An 18,676-nucleotide genomic window follows, 5' to 3' on the forward strand; every position below is an offset into this window, starting at 1 on the left:
TCTGTGGTGTAGTGTTTATCACGTTCGCTTCACACGCGAAAGGTCCTCGGTTCGAAACCGGGTGGAAACAGTGCTCTTTGACATGTGCAGTAGGTACTATACTTTTAACAGAGAATAGTTATTTTCATAAATACCTAATTTTGGAAATTTGAACGCGTGCCATGAATATCAGTAAAATTCGGTTTACTCCTTGCAAAACTATAGCAGCAGTTTCTGTAGTGTAGTGGTCATCATGTTTGCTTCACACGTGAAAGGTCCCTGGTTCGAAACCAGGCGGAAACAACGCTCATTGACACATTTAAGAAGTACCACAGTGGTAACAGAGAATTTCATTAATCCCTTATTTTGGAAATTCGAATACGTGCCATGAATATCTTTAAAATTCGGTTTACTCCTTGCAGCTAATTGTAGCAGTAGTTTCTGTGGTGTAGTGTTTATCACGTTCGCTTCACACACGAAAGGTCCCTGGTTCGAAACCAGCGGAAACAACGCTCATTGACACATTCATGAAGTACTATAGCGGTAACAGAGAATTTCATTAATCCCTTATTTTGGAAATTCGAATACGTGCCATGAATATCTGTAAAATTCGGTTTACTCCTTGTAGCAAAATGTAGCAGCAGTTTCTGTAGTGTAGTGGTAGTCACATTTGCTTAACACGCGAAAGGTCCTCGGTTCGAAACCGGGTGGAAACAGTGCTCTTTGTCACGTGCAGTAGGCACTGTACTTTTAACAGAGAATAGTTATTTTCATAAATTCTGTATTGTGGAAATTCGAATACGTTCCATGAATATCTGTAAAATTCGGTTTACTCCTTGTAGGTAAATGTAGCAGCAGTTTCTGTAGTGTAGTGGTTATCACGTTTGCTTCACATGCGAAAAGTCTTTGGTTCGAAACCGGTCGGAAACAACGCTCAATGACACATTCAAGAAGTATCGTAGTGGTAACAGAGAAATTTGTTAATGCCTTATTTTGGAAATTCGAATACGTGCCATGAATATCGGTAAAATGCGGTTTACTCCTTGCAGCTAATTGTAGAAGCAGTTCCTGTAGTGTAGTGGTTATCACGTTCGCTTAACACGCGAAAGGTCCTCTGATCGAAACCGGGCGGAAACAGTGCTCTTTATCCCTTGCAGTAGGTACTTTACTTTTAACAGAGAATAGTTATTTTCATAAATACCTAATTTTGGAAATTTGAACACGTGCCATGAATATCTTTAAAATTCGGATTACTCCTTGCAGCTAATTGTAGAAGCAGTTTCTGTAGTGTAGTGGTAATCACGTTTGCTTAACACGCAAAAGGTCCTCGGATCGAAACCGGGCGGAAACTGTGCTCTTTAACACCTGCACTAGGTACTTTACTTTTAACAGAGAATAGTTATTTTCATAAAGACCTAATTTTGGAAATTTGAACACGTGCCATGAATATCAGTAAAATTCGGTTTACTCCTTGCAAAAATTGTAGCAGCAGTTTCTGTACTGTAGTGTTTATCACGTTTGCTTCACACGCGACAGGTCCCTGATTCGAAAACAGGTGGGAACAACGCTCATTGACACAATGAAGAAGAACCATAGTGGTAACAGAGAATTTCATTAATCCCTTAATTCGGAAATTCGAACACGTGCCATGAATATCTTTAAAATTCGGTTTACTCCTTGCAACTAATTGTAGTACTAGTTTCTGTGGTGTAGTGGTTATCACGGTCGCTACACATGCAAAAGGTCCCTGGTTCGAAGCCAGGCGAAAACAACGCTCATTGATACATTCAAGAAGTACTTTCGCGGTAAAAGAGAATTTCATTAATGCCATATTTTGGAAATTCGAATACGTGCCATGAATATCTGTAAAATTCGGTTTACTCCTTGAAGATAAATCAAGCAGCAGTTTCTGTAGTGTAGTGGTTATCATGTTCGCTTCACACGTGAAAGGTCCACGGTTCGAACCCAGGCGGAAACAACGCTCATTGACACATTCAATTAGTACCACAGAGAAGTTCATGAATCCCTTACTTTGGAAATTCGAATACGTTCCATGAATATCTTTAAAATTCGGTTTACTCCTTGCAGCTAATTGTAGCAGTAGTTTCTGTGGTGTAGTGTTTATCACGTTTGCTTCACATGCGAAAAGTCCTTGGTTCGAAACCGGTCGGAAACAACGCTCAATGACACATTCAAGAAGTATCATAGTGGTAACAGAGAAATTCGTTAATGCCTTATTTTGGAAATTCGAATACGTGCCATGAATATCTGTAAAATTCGGTTTACTCCTTGTAGCAAAATGTAGCAGCAGTTTCTGTAGTGTATTGGTAATCACGTTTGCTTAACACGCGAAAGGTCCTCGGTTCGAAACCGGGCAGAAACAGTGCTCTTTGACACATGCATTAGGTACTGTACTTTAAACAGAGAATAATTATTTTCATAAATGCCTTATTTTGGAAATTCGAATACGTGCCATGAATATCTGTAAAATTCGGTTTACTTCTTGCAGAAAAATCAAGCAGCAGTTACTGTAGTCTAGTGGTTATCACAATCGCTTTACACGCGAAATGTCCTCGGTTCGAAAAACGGGTGGAAACAGTGCTCTTTAACACGTGCAGTAGGTACTATACTTTTAACAGAGAATAAATATTTTCATAAATACCTAATTTTGGAAATTTGAACACATGCCATGAATATCAGTAAAATTCGGTTTCCTCCTCGTAGCTAAATGTAGCAGCAGTTTCTGTAGTGTCGTGGTTATCATGTTTGCTTTACACGCGAAAGGTCCTCGGTTCGAAACCGGGCAGGGACAACGCTCATTGACACATTCAAGAAGTATCATAGTGGTAACAGAGAAATTCATTAATGCCTTATTTTGGAAATTCGAATACGTGCCATGAATATCTGTAAAATTCGGTTTACTCCTTGTAGATAAATGTAGCAGCAGGTTCTGTAGTGTAGTGGTTATCACGTTTGCTTCACATGCGAAAAGTCTTTGGTTCGAAACCGGTCGGAAACAACGCTCAATGACATATTCAAGAAGTCTCATAGTGGTAACAGAGGAATTCGTTAATGCATTATTTAGGAAATTCGAATACAAGCCATGAATATCAGTAAAATTCGGTTTACTCCTTGCAGCTAATTGTAGAAGCAGTTTCTGTAGTGTAGTGGTTTTCACGTTTGCTTAACACGCGAAAGGTCCTCGTATCGAAACAGGGCGGAAACAGTGCTCTTTAACACGTGCAATAGGTACTTTACTTTTAACAGAGAATAGTTATTTTCATAAATACCTAATTTTTGGAAATTTGAACACGTGCCATGTATATCAGTAACATTCGGTTTACTCCTTGAAAGATAATTGTAGCAGCAGTTTCTGTAGTGTAGTGGTTATCACGTTTGCTTTACAAGCTAAAGGTCCTTGGTTCGAAACCGGGTTGAAACAGTGCTATTTGACACGTGCAGTAGGTACTGTACTTTTAACAGAGAAAAGTTATTTTCATAAATTCTGTATTTTGGAAATTCGAATACGTGCCATGAATATCAGTAAAATTCGGTTTCCTCCTCATAGCTAAATGTAGCAGCAGTTTCTGTAGTGTAGTGGTTATCACGTTCGCTTTACACGCGAAAAGTCCTCGGTTCGAAACAGGTCGGAAACAGTGCTCTTTGAGACGTGCAGTAGGCACTATACTTTTAACAGAGAATAGTTATTTTCATAAATTCTGTATTTTGTAAATTCAAATACATGCCATGAATATCTGTAAAATTCGGTTTACTCCTTGTAGATAAATGTAGCAGCAGTTTCTGTAGTGTAGTGGTTATCACGTTTGCTTCACATGCGAAAAGTCCTTGGTTCGAAACCAGTCGGAAACAACGCTCAATGACACATTCAAGAAGTATCATAGTGGTAACAGAGAAATTCGTTAATGCATTATTTTGGAAATTCGAATACGTGCCATGAATATCTGTAAAATTCGGTTTACTCCTTGCATCTAATTGTAGCAGCAGTTTCTATAGTGTAGTGGTTATCATTTTCGCTTTACACGCGAAAGGTCCTCGAATCAAAACCGGGTGGAAATAGTGCTCTTTGACACGTGCAGTAGGTACTGTACTTTTAACAGAGAATAGTTATTTTCATAAATTCTGTATTTTGGAAATTCGAATACGTGCCATGAATATCTGTAAAATTCGTTTTACTCCTTGTAGCAAAATGTAGCAGCAGTTTCTGTAGTGTAGAGGTAATCACGTTTGCTTAGCACGCGAAAGGTCCTTGGTTTGAAACCGGGCAGAAACAGTGCTCTTTGACACATGCATTAGGTACTGTACTTTAAACAGAGAATAATTATTTTCATAAATGCCTTATTTTGGAAATTCGAATACGTGCCATGAATATCTGTAAAATTCGGTTTACTCCTTGCAGCTAATTATAGCAGTAGTTGCTGTAGTGTAGTGGTTATCACATTCGCTTTACACGCGAAAGGTCCTTGGTTTCAAACCGGGCAGAAACAGTGGTCTTTGACACCTGCAGTAGGTACTGTACTTATAACAGAGAATAATTATTTTCATAAATGCCTTCTTTTGGAAATTCGAATACGTGCCATGTATATCTGTAAAATTCGGTTTACTCCTTGTAGCTAAATGTAGCAGCAGTTTCTGTAGTGTAGTTGTTATCACGTTTGCTTCACATCCGAAAAGTCCTTGGTTCGAAACCGGTCGGAAACAACGCTCATTGACACATTCACGAAGTATCATAGTGGTAACAGAGAAATCCGTTAATGCCTTATTTTGGAAATTTGAATATGTGCCATGAATATCGGTAAAATTCGGTTTACTCCTTGCAGCTAATTGTAGAAGCAGTTTCTGTAGTGTTGTGGTTATCACGTTTGCTTAACACGCAAAAGGTCCTCGGATCGAAACCGGGCGGAAACAGTGCTCTTTGACACGTGCAGTAGGTACTTTACTTATAACAGAGAATAGTTATTTTCATAAATACCTAATTTTGGAAATTTGAACACGTGCCATGAATATCAGTAAAATTCGGTTTACTCCTTGCAGCTAATTGTAGCAGCAGTTTCTGTAGTGTAGTAGTTATCACGTTTGCTTCACACGCGAAAGGTCCCTGGTTCGAAACCGGGCGGAAACAACGCTCATTGACAAATTCAAGAAGTACTATAGCGGTAACAGAGATTTTAATTGATGCCTTATTTTGGAAATTCGAATACGTGCCATGAATATCTGTAAAATTCGGTTTACTCCTTGTGGCAAAATGTAGCAGCAGTTTCTGTAGTGTAGTGGTTATCACGTTTGCTTAACACGCGAAAGGTCCTCGGTTCGAAACCGGGCGGAAATAGTGCTCTTTGTCAAGTGCAGTAGGTACTGTACTTTTAACAGAGAAAAGTTATTTTCATAAATTCTGTATTTTGGAAATTCAAATACGTGCCATGAATATCTGTAAAATTCGCTTTACTCCTTGCAGCTAATTGTAGCAGCAGTTTCTGTAGTGTAGTGGTTATCACGTTCGCTTTACACGCGAAAGATCCTCGAATCAAAACAGGTGGAAATAGTGCTCTTTGACACGTGCAGTAGGTACTGTACTTTTGACAGAGAATAGTTATTTTCATAAATTCTGTATTTTGGAAATTCGAATACATGCCATGAATATCTGTAAAATTCGGTTTACTCCTTGTAGATAAAAGTAGCAGCAGGTTCTGTAGTGTAGTGGTTATCACGTTTGCTTCACAAGCGAAAAGTCTTTGGTTCGAAACAGGTCGGAAAAAACACTCAATGACACATTCAAGAAATATCATACTGGTAACAGAGAAATTCGTTCATGCCTTATTTTGGAAATTCGAATACGTGCCATGAATATCGGTAAAATTCGGTTTACTCCTTGCAGCTAGTTGCAGAAGCAGTTTCTGTAGTGTAGTGGTTATCACGTTCGCTTAACACGCAAAAGGTCCTTGGATCGAAACCGGGCAGAAACAGTGCTCTTTAACACGTGCAGTAGGTACTTTACTTTTAACAGAGAATAGTTATTTTCATAAATACCTAATTTTGGAAATTTGATCACGTGCCATGAATATCAGTAAAATTCGGTTTACTCCTTGCAAGATAATTGTAGCAGCAGTTTCTGTATTGTAGTGGTTATCACATTTGCTTCACACGCGAAAGGTCCCTGGTTTGAAACCGGGTGGAAACAACGCTCATTGACACATTCAAGAAGTACTATAGCGGTAACAGAGAATTTCATTGATGCCTTATTTTGGAAATTCGAATACGTGCCATAAATATCTGTAAAATTCGGTTTACTCCTTGCAGAAAAATCAAGCAGCAGTTTCTGTAGTGTAGTGGTTATCACGTTTGCTTAACACGCGAAAGGTCCTCGGTTCGAAACCGGGTGGAAACAGTGCTCTTTGACACGTGCAGTAGGTACTGTACTTTTAACAGAGAAAAGTTATTTTCATAAATTTTGTATTTTGGAAATTCCAATACGTGCCATGAATATCAGTAAAATTCGGTTTACTCCTTGTAGGAAAATTAAGTTGCAGTTTCTGTAGTGTAGTGGTTATCACGTTTGCTTTACAAGCGAAAGGTCCTCGGTTCGAAACCGGGCGGGGACAACGCTCATTGACACATTCAAGAAGTATCATAGTGGTAACAGAGAAATTCATTAAAGCATTATTTTGGAAATTCGAATACATGCCATGAATATCTGTAAAATTCGGTTTACTCCTTGTAGATAAATGTAGCAGCAGGTTCTGTAATGTAGTGGTTATCACGTTTGCTTCACATGCGAAAAGTCTTTGGTTCGAAACCGTTCGGAAACAACGCTCAATGACATATTCAAGAAGTATCATAGTGGTAACAGAGGTATTCGTTAATGCCTTATTTTGGAAATTCGAATACGTGCCATGAGTATCGGTAAAATTTGGTTTACTCCTTGCAGCTAATTGTAGAAGCAGTTTCTGTAGTGTAGTGGTTTTCACGTTTGCTTAACACGTGAAAGGTCCTCGGATCGAAACTGGGTGGAAACAGTGCTCTTTAACACGTGCAATAGGTACTTTACTTTTAACAGAGAATAGTTATTTTCATAAATACCTAATTTTTGGAAATTTGAACACGTGCCATGTATATCAGTAAAATTCGGTTTACTCCTTGCAAGATAATTGTAGCAGCAGTTTCTGTAGTGTAGTGGTTATCACGTTTGCTTTACAAGCTAAAGGTCCTTGGTTCGAAATCGGGTGGAAACAGAGCTATTTGACACGTGCAGTAGGTACTGTACTTTTAACAGAGAAAAGTTATTTTCATAAATTCTGTATTTTGGAAATTCGAATACGTGCCATGAATATCAGTAAAATTCGGTTTCCTCCTCATAGCTAAATGTAGCAGCAGTTTCTGTAGTGTAGTGGTTATCACGTTCGCTTAACACGCGAAAAGTCCTCGGTTCGAAACAGGGCGGAAACAGTGCTCTTTGAGACGTGCAGTAGGCACTATACTTTTAACAGAGAATAGTTATTTTCATAAATTCTGTATTTTGTAAATTCAAATACATGCCATGAATATCTGTAAAATTCGGTTTACTCCTTGTAGATAAATGTAGCAGCAGTTTCTGTAGTGTAGTGGTTATCATGTTTGCTTCACATGCGAAAAGTCCTTGGTTCGAAACCGGTCGGAAACAACGCTCAATGACACATTCAAGAATTATCATAGTGGTAACATAGAAATTCGTTAAAACCTTATTTTGGAAATTCGAATACGTGCCATGAATATCTGTAAAATTCGGTTTACTCCTTGTAGCAAAATGTAGCAGCAGTTTCTGTAATGTAGTGGTTATCACGTTCGCTTAACATGCGAAAGGTCCTCGGTTCGAAACCGGGCGGAAACAGTGCTCTTTGTCACGTGCAGTAGGTACTGTAACTTTTAACAGAGAATAGTTATTTTCATAAATTCTGTATTCTGGAAATTCGAATACGTGCCATGAATATCTGTAAAATTCGGTTTACTCCTTGCAGCTAATTGTAGCAGCAGTTTCTATAGTGAAGTGGTTATCACGTTCGCTTTACACGCGAAAGGTCCTCGAATCAAAACCGGGTGGAAATAGTGCTCTTTGACACGTGCAGTAGGTACTGTACTTTTAACAGAGAATAGTTATTTTCATAAATTCTGTATTTTGGAAATTCGAATACGTGCCATGAATATCTGTAAAATTCGGTTTACTCCTTGCAGATAATTGTAGCAGCAGTTTCTGTAGTGTAGTGGTTATCATGTTTGCTTCACATGTGAAAGGTCCCTGGTTCGAAACCGGGCGGAAACGATGCTCATTGACACATTCAAGAAGTATCATAGTGGTAACAGAGAAATCCGTTAATGCCTTATTTTGGAAATTTGAATATGTGCCATGAATATCGGTAAAATTCGGTTTACTCCTTGCAGCTAATTGTAGAAGCAGTTTCTGTAGTGTTGTGGTTATCACGTTTGCTTAACACGCAAAAGGTCCTCGGATCGAAACCGGGCGGAAACAGTGCTCTTTGACACGTGCAGTAGGTACTTTACTTATAACAGAGAATAGTTATTTTCATAAATACCTAATTTTGGAAATTTGAACACGTGCCATGAATATCAGTAAAATTCGGTTTACTCCTTGCAGCTAATTGTAGCAGCAGTTTCTGTATTGTAGTGGTTATCACATTTGCTTCACACGCGAAAGGTCCCTGGTTTGAAACCGGGTGGAAACAACGCTCATTGACACATTCAAGAAGTACTATAGCGGTAACAGAGAATTTCATTGATGCCTTATTTTGGAAATTCGAATACGTGCCATAAATATCTGTAAAATTCGGTTTACTCCTTGCAGAAAAATCAAGCAGCAGTTTCTGTAGTGTAGTGGTTATCACGTTTGCTTAACACGCGAAAGGTCCTCGGTTCGAAACCGGGTGGAAACAGTGCTCTTTGACACGTGCAGTAGGTACTGTACTTTTAACAGAGAAAAGTTATTTTCATAAATTTTGTATTTTGGAAATTCCAATACGTGCCATGAATATCAGTAAAATTCGGTTTACTCCTTGTAGGAAAATTAAGTTGCAGTTTCTGTAGTGTAGTGGTTATCACGTTTGCTTTACAAGCGAAAGGTCCTCGGTTCGAAACCGGGCGGGGACAACGCTCATTGACACATTCAAGAAGTATCATAGTGGTAACAGAGAAATTCATTAAAGCATTATTTTGGAAATTCGAATACATGCCATGAATATCTGTAAAATTCGGTTTACTCCTTGTAGATAAATGTAGCAGCAGGTTCTGTAATGTAGTGGTTATCACGTTTGCTTCACATGCGAAAAGTCTTTGGTTCGAAACCGTTCGGAAACAACGCTCAATGACATATTCAAGAAGTATCATAGTGGTAACAGAGGAATTCGTTAATGCCTTATTTTGGAAATTCGAATACGTGCCATGAGTATCGGTAAAATTTGGTTTACTCCTTGCAGCTAATTGTAGAAGCAGTTTCTGTAGTGTTGTGGTTTTCACGTTTGCTTAACACGTGAAAGTTCCTCGGATCGAAACTGGGTGGAAACAGTGCTCTTTAACACGTGCAATAGGTACTTTACTTTTAACAGAGAATAGTTATTTTCATAAATACCTAATTTTTGGAAATTTGAACACGTGCCATGTATATCAGTAAAATTCGGTTTACTCCTTGCAAGATAATTGTAGCAGCAGTTTCTGTAGTGTAGTGGTTATCACGTTTGCTTTACAAGCTAAAGGTCCTTGGTTCGAAATCGGGTGGAAACAGAGCTATTTGACACGTGCAGTAGGTACTGTACTTTTAACAGAGAAAAGTTATTTTCATAAATTCTGTATTTTGGAAATTCGAATACGTGCCATGAATATCAGTAAAATTCGGTTTCCTCCTCATAGCTAAATGTAGCAGCAGTTTCTGTAGTGTAGTGGTTATCACGTTCGCTTAACACGCGAAAAGTCCTCGGTTCGAAACAGGGCGGAAACAGTGCTCTTTGAGACGTGCAGTAGGCACTATACTTTTAACAGAGAATAGTTATTTTCATAAATTCTGTATTTTGTAAATTCAAATACATGCCATGAATATCTGTAAAATTCGGTTTACTCCTTGTAGATAAATGTAGCAGCAGTTTCTGTAGTGTAGTGGTTATCATGTTTGCTTCACATGCGAAAAGTCCTTGGTTCGAAACCGGTCGGAAACAACGCTCAATGACACATTCAAGAATTATCATAGTGGTAACATAGAAATTCGTTAAAACCTTATTTTGGAAATTCGAATACGTGCCATGAATATCTGTAAAATTCGGTTTACTCCTTGTAGCAAAATGTAGCAGCAGTTTCTGTAATGTAGTGGTTATCACGTTCGCTTAACATGCGAAAGGTCCTCGGTTCGAAACCGGGCGGAAACAGTGCTCTTTGTCACGTGCAGTAGGTACTGTAACTTTTAACAGAGAATAGTTATTTTCATAAATTCTGTATTCTGGAAATTCGAATACGTGCCATGAATATCTGTAAAATTCGGTTTACTCCTTGCAGCTAATTGTAGCAGCAGTTTCTATAGTGAAGTGGTTATCACGTTCGCTTTACACGCGAAAGGTCCTCGAATCAAAACCGGGTGGAAATAGTGCTCTTTGTCACGTGCAGTAGGTACTGTAACTTTTAACAGAGAATAGTTATTTTCATAAATTCTGTATTCTGGAAATTCGAATACGTGCCATGAATATCTGTAAAATTCGGTTTACTCCTTGCAGCTAATTGTAGCAGCAGTTTCTATAGTGAAGTGGTTATCACGTTCGCTTTACACGCGAAAGGTCCTCGAATCAAAACCGGGTGGAAATAGTGCTCTTTGACACGTGCAGTAGGTACTGTACTTTTAACAGAGAATAGTTATTTTCATAAATTCTGTATTTTGGAAATTCGAATACGTGCCATGAATATCTGTAAAATTCGGTTTACTCCTTGCAGATAATTGTAGCAGCAGTTTCTGTAGTGTAGTGGTTATCATGTTTGCTTCACATGTGAAAGGTCCCTGGTTCGAAACCGGGCGGAAACGATGCTCATTGACACATTCAAGAAGTATCATAGTGGTAACAGAGAAATCCGTTAATGCCTTATTTTGGAAATTCGAATATGTGCCATGAATATCTGTAAAATTCGGTTTACTCCTTGTAGCAAAATGTAGCAGCAGTTTCTGTAATGTAGTGGTTATCACGTTCGCTTAACATGCGAAAGGTCCTCGGTTCGAAACCGGGCGGAAACAGTGCTCTTTGTCACGTGCAGTAGGTACTGTAACTTTTAACAGAGAATAGTTATTTTCATAAATTCTGTATTCTGGAAATTCGAATACGTGCCATGAATATCTGTAAAATTCGGTTTACTCCTTGCAGCTAATTGTAGCAGCAGTTTCTATAGTGAAGTGGTTATCACGTTCGCTTTACACGCGAAAGGTCCTCGAATCAAAACCGGGTGGAAATAGTGCTCTTTGACACGTGCAGTAGGTACTGTACTTTTAACAGAGAATAGTTATTTTCATAAATTCTGTATTTTGGAAATTCGAATACGTGCCATGAATATCTGTAAAATTCGGTTTACTCCTTGCAGATAATTGTAGCAGCAGTTTCTGTAGTGTAGTGGTTATCATGTTTGCTTCACATGTGAAAGGTCCCTGGTTCGAAACCGGGCGGAAACGATGCTCATTGACACATTCAAGAAGTATCATAGTGGTAACAGAGAAATCCGTTAATGCCTTATTTTGGAAATTTGAATATGTGCCATGAATATCGGTAAAATTCGGTTTACTCCTTGCAGCTAATTGTAGAAGCAGTTTCTGTAGTGTTGTGGTTATCACGTTTGCTTAACACGCAAAAGGTCCTCGGATCGAAACCGGGCGGAAACAGTGCTCTTTGACACGTGCAGTAGGTACTTTACTTATAACAGAGAATAGTTATTTTCATAAATACCTAATTTTGGAAATTTGAACACGTGCCATGAATATCAGTAAAATTCGGTTTACTCCTTGCAGCTAATTGTAGCAGCAGTTTCTGTAGTGTAGTAGTTATCACGTTTGCTTCACACGCGAAAGGTCCCTGGTTCGAAACCGGGCGGAAACAACGCCCATTGAAAAATTCAAGAAGTACTATAGCGGTAACAGAGATTTTCATTGATGCCTTATTTTGGAAATTCGAATACGTGCCATGAATTTCTGTAAAATTCGGTTTACTCCTTGTAGCAAACTGTAGCAGCAGTTTCTGTAGTGTAGTGGTTATCACGTTTGCTTAACAAGCGAAAGGTCCTCAGATCGAAACCAGGCAGAAACAGTGCTCTTTAACACGTGCAGTAGGTACTTTACTTTTAACAGAGAATAGTTATTTTCATAAATACCTTATTTTGGAAATTCGAATACGTGCCATGAATATCTGTAAAATTCGGTTTACTCCTTGTAGCAAATTGTAGCAGCAGTTTCTGTAGTATAGTGGTTATCACGTTCGCTTAATACGCGAAAGGTCCTCGGTTCGAAACCGGGTTGAAACAGTGTTCTTTGACACGTCCAGTAAGGTACTGTAATTTTAACAGAGAAAAGTTATTTTTATAAATTCTGTATTTTGGAAGTTCGAGTACGCGCCATGAATATCAGTAAAATTCGGTTTACTCCTTGTAGCTAAATGAAGCAGCAGTTTCTGTAGTGTAGTGGTTATCACGTTCGCTTAATACGCGAAAGGTCCTCGGTTCGAAACTGGGCGGAAACAGTGCACTTTGACACGTGCAGTAGGCACTATACGTTTACTGGAGAATAGTTATTTTCATAAATTCTGTATTTTGGAAGTTCGAATACGCGCCATGAATATCAGTAAAATTCGGTTTACTCCTTGTAGCTAAATGTAGCAGCAGTTTCTGTATTGTAGTGGTTATCATGTTTGCTTCACACGCGAAAGGTCCCTGGTTCGAAACCAGGCGGAAACAACGCTCATTGACATATTCAAGAAGTACTGTAGCATTAACAGATAATTTCATTAATGCCTTATTTTGGAAAATTGAATACGTGCCATGAATATCTGTAAAATTCAGTTTACTCCTTGCAGAAAAATCAAGCAGCAGTTTCTGTAGTGTAGCGGTTATCACGTTCGCTTCACACGCGAAAGGTCCCTGGTTTGAAACCAGGCGGAAACAACGCTCATTAACACATTCAATTAGTACCACAGAGAATTTCATTAATCCCTTATTTTGGAAATTCGAATACGTTCCATGAAAATCTTTAAAATTTGGTTTACTCCTTGCAGCTAATTGTAGCAGTAGTTTCTGTGGTGTAGTATTTATCACGTTCGCTTCACACACGAAAGGTCCCTGGTTCGAAACCAGTGGAAACAATGCTCATTGACACGTTCAAGAAGTATCATAGTGATAACAGAGAAATTCATTAATGACTTATTTTGGAAATTCGAATACGTGCCATGAATATCGGTAAAATTCGGTTTACTCCTTGCAAAACGATCGAGCAGCGGTTTCTGTAGTGTAGTGGTTATCACGTTCGCTTTACACGCGAAAGGTCTTCGTTTCAAAACCGGGCGGAAACAGTGCTCTTTGACATGTGCAGTAGGTACTGTACTTTTAACAGAGAATAATTATTTTCATAAATCCCTAATTTTGGAAATTCGAATACGTGCCATGAATATCTGTAAAATTCGGTTTACTCCTTGTAGCTAAATGTAGCAGCAGTTTCTGTAGTGTAGTGGTTATCATGTTTGCTTCACACGTGAAAAGTCCCTGGTTCGAAACCGTGCGGGAACAACGCTCATTGACACATTCAAGAAGTACCATAGTTGTAACAGAGAATTTCTATAATTCTTTATTTTGGAAATTCGAATACGTGCCATGAATATCTGTAAAATTCGGTTTACTCCTTGCAGAAAAATTAAATAGCAGTTTCTGTAGTGTAGTGGTTATCACGTTTGCTTTACATGCGAAAGGTCCTCGGTTTGAAACCGGGCAGAAACAGTGCTCTTTGACAAGTGCAGTAGGTACTGTACTTTTAACAGAGAAAAGTTATTTTCATAAATTCTGTATTTTGGAAATTCGAATACGTGCCATGAATATCTGTAAAATTCGGTTTACTAATTGTAGCTAACTGTAGCAGCAGTTTCTGTATTGTAGTGGTTATCACGTTTGCTTTACACGCGAAAGGTCCTCGGTTCGAAACCGGGCGGGGACAACGCTCATTGACACATTCAAGAAGTATCATAGTGGTAACAGAGAAATTCATTAATGCCTTATTTTGGAAGTTCGAATACGTGCCATGAATATCGGTAAAATTAGCTTTACCACTTGCAGAAAGATCGAGCAGCGGTTTCTGTAGTGTAGTGGTTATCACGTTCGCTTTACACGCGAAAAGTCCTCGGTTCGAAACCGGGCGTAGGTTGAGTCTAGTAGGTCCGCTCTCCTGACTGGTCGATGAGTGGAGGGACGGTCCATTCTCCAGGTGGTGTTGACTTCCCATTGGCCCTGGGCAGTGTCCTTTGTCCTCGGAGTCCAACACCCCTAAGTGTGTTTTTCTGCTAATTCGTGTCTGGTTGGTTACGATATTCATGGAATGTTGTTTTTTACACCAGTGGTCAGTTCGTGTGGCTAGGGCGCTTTCATGTCTTGACATTTTTGTGTGAGTGCTTAAGTCAGCCATCTGTCTCTGGGTGTGGTCGTGATTGGTATCAGTTGGTTGCTCAATATGTCTCTGGAATTTTGTTGTGTGCTGTTGTGAAGCATGTTGTGCAAATGCCCTCCTTATATATCATTAGGTAAAATGTTAGATTATCTTTATTACAAATCCCCCTCTTCACGTCTGCAAGACGTGACAAAGAAAAAGGGGAACAGGCTTGCTCGGCGGTAGGTACTTGTCGTCTCATTGATCTGAACTTTCACTCGGTCCGTAGCTCACCATCTGCTCCATTATCATCTCTCTAAAGTTCTGGTTATTAAACCTCTTGCACACGGGACCAAACAACAACCACACAACCCAAACACACTCATACAGGTTAAAGCAGCCCATAATACAGTTCTTGCAACACTTTTCCATTTCCCAAACATGAGCTGTGTTATCAAAAATGTACGTACAGCAATGAACCTAACCATTCTACCTACACCATCCTCTTTGCCCGTAACCTATCGAGAGTCAGTCTATTTTACCAGGTCATGAGGGAGGTGGCGGATAATTGGTCAGAGAACCTCTTTACTGCATCCCCTGTTTCATTCATGAATCTCTGTTGATTAAATGATGTCATTAATTCAATCCACATTATTATTTATTGTCAACTACCAACATAATGTAGTGTTAAAGCCTTCACATATTTGATTCATAACTTTGTATTCATCTGGAACCTCCCTGAGGATGCCAATAGCATCCATCTAGACAAAGCCATTCCCATCCTTATCAAAACTCCTCCTGTACCTACTTTAGCCTCCTATAACTGGTCTCTTATCACTAATTCAAACTGGTTGGACCAATAACCCCAGGGCGCAAGTTCCTAACCACCCTTTGTGGTAATTCTTGTCGTATGCGTCCTTTGCTGGTACTAGCCCACCCTTCATCAGTTATAGGTGCTATGAGGTTACACATTTTCTCCTGTGCTTTCAAACCTAAGTCAGTCACATTAACGATTACCTTTCCAGCCGTTAAAATCATCTCAATTCTCGGTGCCATTCTTGTATCTATAACACTGGTGCTCATCAGGAATCCAGGTGAACCGAGGTGGGTTGGCTGAGTACTTCAATCTGGCCAACCCCAATTCCTGTACAGTTGTCTGCTTCCCCAGGAAATTGTTTAATGTTTACCTAAAAATCTACATCTTGATCTTCTTTGATTCCTTATTCTGTAAGTCACTCATCAGTGTATTATATAGTTTATCTTTTCATTCTTATAAATGACAACGGTATCGTATGATTAGTGCCAGAAGGTGGTGGATCAATGTATCAGTCAGATTAGACTATGATGCAGCTCAGAGTCTCTACTCTTCTTAAAAACCGCCAACCCTCTCCTGCCCTTAGTCTCTCTGCTAGGTACCATCCCATACTCACACCTCTAGGAGCACACACAGTGATGAACGGTCGGGATAGGAAATCTTCGTTAAGGAGGTAACCCCCGGACCCTGTTGGTATCGATTCTTCTCCTAACTCTGTGTGTGATCAACAGTGTTCATATGTGTACATACCTCCTTGCAGTGGGTAACGTGGACCCAAGTGACTCTCTCAGCTTTTGTAATGGCAAAGGCAGTGGTTTAACAGAACCTGGTATGGGCCTTCCCAACGGGACTGCTTCCAGTTTCCTCAGGGACTGGATCTACACCCAATCTCCTAGTTGGATTGAGTGAATCACCTTCTCCTGTAATTCACCTGTTGGACACAAAATCTTGGACATACGGGTTTGGTTAACAAACAGTCTTCTCATGTGCTCTGCTAGTATTTCTTCAACTTCTATGTCTACCAGTTCTGGTATTTCTAACTCTGGCATTCTATAGGCTCTACCTGATTAGCTAAACTGTCATCCATCATTTAAAGAGATGGCTCCTAGTAAACCAACTCTAGGGATAATATCTTGACTTAATATTTTAGCTACCATAATCATGTCCACCAAGTAAGTTGTGAATGCTTCTACCCATTTGCTATACTTATCTGTTATTGTTAAACACCCTTCTTCCCCTCCTTTCGGAATATTTCAATAAGTCCAATTCCAAATGTTGGAATGGAGCTTCTTACAAAAAATTTTTGTTTAAGTAATTATCCTCTAGGCCATCACTCTTTCCTAACTACTCTACTATACTCCCTTCCCCTTGATACATTGCTTAGCCTATGTATCAATTTTGCTGCGTATCCATACAATTTCTTTGGTAGGATAAGTAAATTATCCTTATGTCAGATCTTCTCTTGTAGGATGCCCCCTTTCATTTTCTACATGTCCAATTCTCCCTGGGGCCTTCATCCTCGGCTATTCTGTAAAAATTCTCTGTCTAGTTTCTTATCGTCTTTAAGATTTATCTATGCTGCTTTGTATGGTTTTAAATGTCTATGTGCTTGTCTGTGTAAATAGTAACTATAGACCTTCTGCTGCTTTCTAAAATATCATCCCTCTTATTATCCACATTTCAATCATCTGATTAAGCATATTTCTATGTGTTACTATCCAAACGACAGATTAAGACTCATTTCCACAGTCAAACAACTCTCATATCACAGTCACACAACTCTCATATCACAGTCACACAACTCTCATATCACAGTCACACAACTCTCATATCACAGTCACACAACTCTCATATCACAGTCACACAACTCTCATATCACAGTCACACAACTCTCATATCAGTCACACAACTCTCATATCACAGTCACACAACTCTCATATCACAGTCACACAACTCTCATATCACAGTCACACAACTCTCATATCACAGTCACACAACTCTCATATCACAGTCACACAACTCTCATATCACAGTCACACAACTCTCATATCACAGTCACACAACTCTCATATCACAGTCACAACGCTCATATCACAGTCACACAACTCCCATATCAGTCACACAACTCTCATATCACAGCCACACAATGCTATTCCCAAACATACCTAATCAATTAGTTGTTTTTCAACAATATTTTAACCTGCAGGAATATTTTCTAATTTCTATCTCATGGTTAGTTCCTAGGACAATGTAACTCATACATTTACATCTTTCAATACTTCTAAAATGGGGTCCAGGTTTAAAACAATTACAGGTTTAAAACAATTACAGGTGCACCTTACTATCTTATACTATATCATAAATGGTCTTAACTAGTAAACACAGATTCTAGTTCTCATCCAGTTCACACAGATAGCCGACTCAGCCTCAGAGCCTCCTGACTGGGCCCTATTTACACCTCCACACAGGAATACACACTCAGAGCCTACTGACTGGGCCCTGTTTACACCTCCACACAGGAATAGACACTCAGAGCCTCCTGACTGGGCCCTGTTTACACCTCCACACAGGAATACACACTCAGAGCCTACTGACTGGGCCCTGTTTACACCTCCACACAGGAATACACACTCAGAGCCTACGAGACTTTTCTAAAACCTCCACTTTGCGTGTTTCGCTCACCTCTTTCTTTTAAACTACGTTGGAGATGTGGTATCCACTCGGCTCACTGCCTCTCAGAACAAAGGTGGGTCCATTTGCTCCATTCCCGAAGTGTGGTCTCCCTGAGATCCCAAGTTTGAGGGATCCCTCGTGCACCATTTACCCAGGAGCGGTCACCAAGTGAAGATTCACATCCCCATCGCCAAATGTGGTTAATTTCTTTAATATCAAATGAGGAGACAAACTTATCACACAAGTCTGAGTTATTCTGAAACTAAATCTTTATTCACTTATTAAGGCAGCAGGTCAATAAAACACACATATATGGTGAATCAATTGAGTGCTCTATGATAATGATGGCTGGTCGATGAATCACCCCCAGATGATTCGTTGAGAGCCACGATACAAAAGTACAAAGGTCTTTTACAGCCAAGATACACCCATTTCAACCTACATGACGAACAACAGATGTATAGAACGGGTCACAAGGTTAAGATTTGTATGAAAGATACTTATAATTCTCAGCAGAGTGTATCTGCTGTAAAAACAGTACTCTTTGTGTAGAGACCAGGGTCTGGCCC

General features: G+C 39.3%; 10 non-coding genes across 10 annotated transcripts; all 10 read left to right on the top strand.

The window, feature by feature from the left end:
• The first annotated feature begins 3,348 nt into the window (after positions 1–3,348).
• On the top strand, positions 3,349–3,421 carry trnav-uac (transfer RNA valine (anticodon UAC)). The gene has a single exon. It is a non-coding gene; the product is annotated as a tRNA-Val (tRNA).
• Positions 3,422–4,197: 776 nt separating this feature from the next.
• On the top strand, positions 4,198–4,270 carry trnaa-agc (transfer RNA alanine (anticodon AGC)). The gene has a single exon. It is a non-coding gene; the product is annotated as a tRNA-Ala (tRNA).
• Positions 4,271–6,523: 2,253 nt separating this feature from the next.
• On the top strand, positions 6,524–6,596 carry trnav-uac (transfer RNA valine (anticodon UAC)). The gene has a single exon. It is a non-coding gene; the product is annotated as a tRNA-Val (tRNA).
• Positions 6,597–7,153: 557 nt separating this feature from the next.
• On the top strand, positions 7,154–7,226 carry trnav-uac (transfer RNA valine (anticodon UAC)). Its single transcript has one exon. It is a non-coding gene; the product is annotated as a tRNA-Val (tRNA).
• Positions 7,227–9,059: 1,833 nt separating this feature from the next.
• Positions 9,060–9,132, top strand: trnav-uac (transfer RNA valine (anticodon UAC)). Its single transcript has one exon. It is a non-coding gene; the product is annotated as a tRNA-Val (tRNA).
• A 557-nt stretch (positions 9,133–9,689) lies between these two features.
• On the top strand, positions 9,690–9,762 carry trnav-uac (transfer RNA valine (anticodon UAC)). Its single transcript has one exon. It is a non-coding gene; the product is annotated as a tRNA-Val (tRNA).
• Positions 9,763–12,446: 2,684 nt separating this feature from the next.
• On the top strand, positions 12,447–12,519 carry trnai-aau (transfer RNA isoleucine (anticodon AAU)). The gene has a single exon. It is a non-coding gene; the product is annotated as a tRNA-Ile (tRNA).
• Positions 12,520–12,661: 142 nt separating this feature from the next.
• On the top strand, positions 12,662–12,734 carry trnai-aau (transfer RNA isoleucine (anticodon AAU)). The gene has a single exon. It is a non-coding gene; the product is annotated as a tRNA-Ile (tRNA).
• Positions 12,735–13,486: 752 nt separating this feature from the next.
• Positions 13,487–13,559, top strand: trnav-uac (transfer RNA valine (anticodon UAC)). Its single transcript has one exon. It is a non-coding gene; the product is annotated as a tRNA-Val (tRNA).
• A 348-nt stretch (positions 13,560–13,907) lies between these two features.
• Positions 13,908–13,980, top strand: trnav-uac (transfer RNA valine (anticodon UAC)). The gene has a single exon. It is a non-coding gene; the product is annotated as a tRNA-Val (tRNA).
• The last annotated feature ends 4,696 nt before the right edge of the window (positions 13,981–18,676 follow it).

Source organism: Salmo trutta, unplaced genomic scaffold, assembly GCF_901001165.1.
Source record: "Salmo trutta unplaced genomic scaffold, fSalTru1.1, whole genome shotgun sequence".
Classification (NCBI taxonomy): domain Eukaryota; kingdom Metazoa; phylum Chordata; class Actinopteri; order Salmoniformes; family Salmonidae; genus Salmo; species Salmo trutta.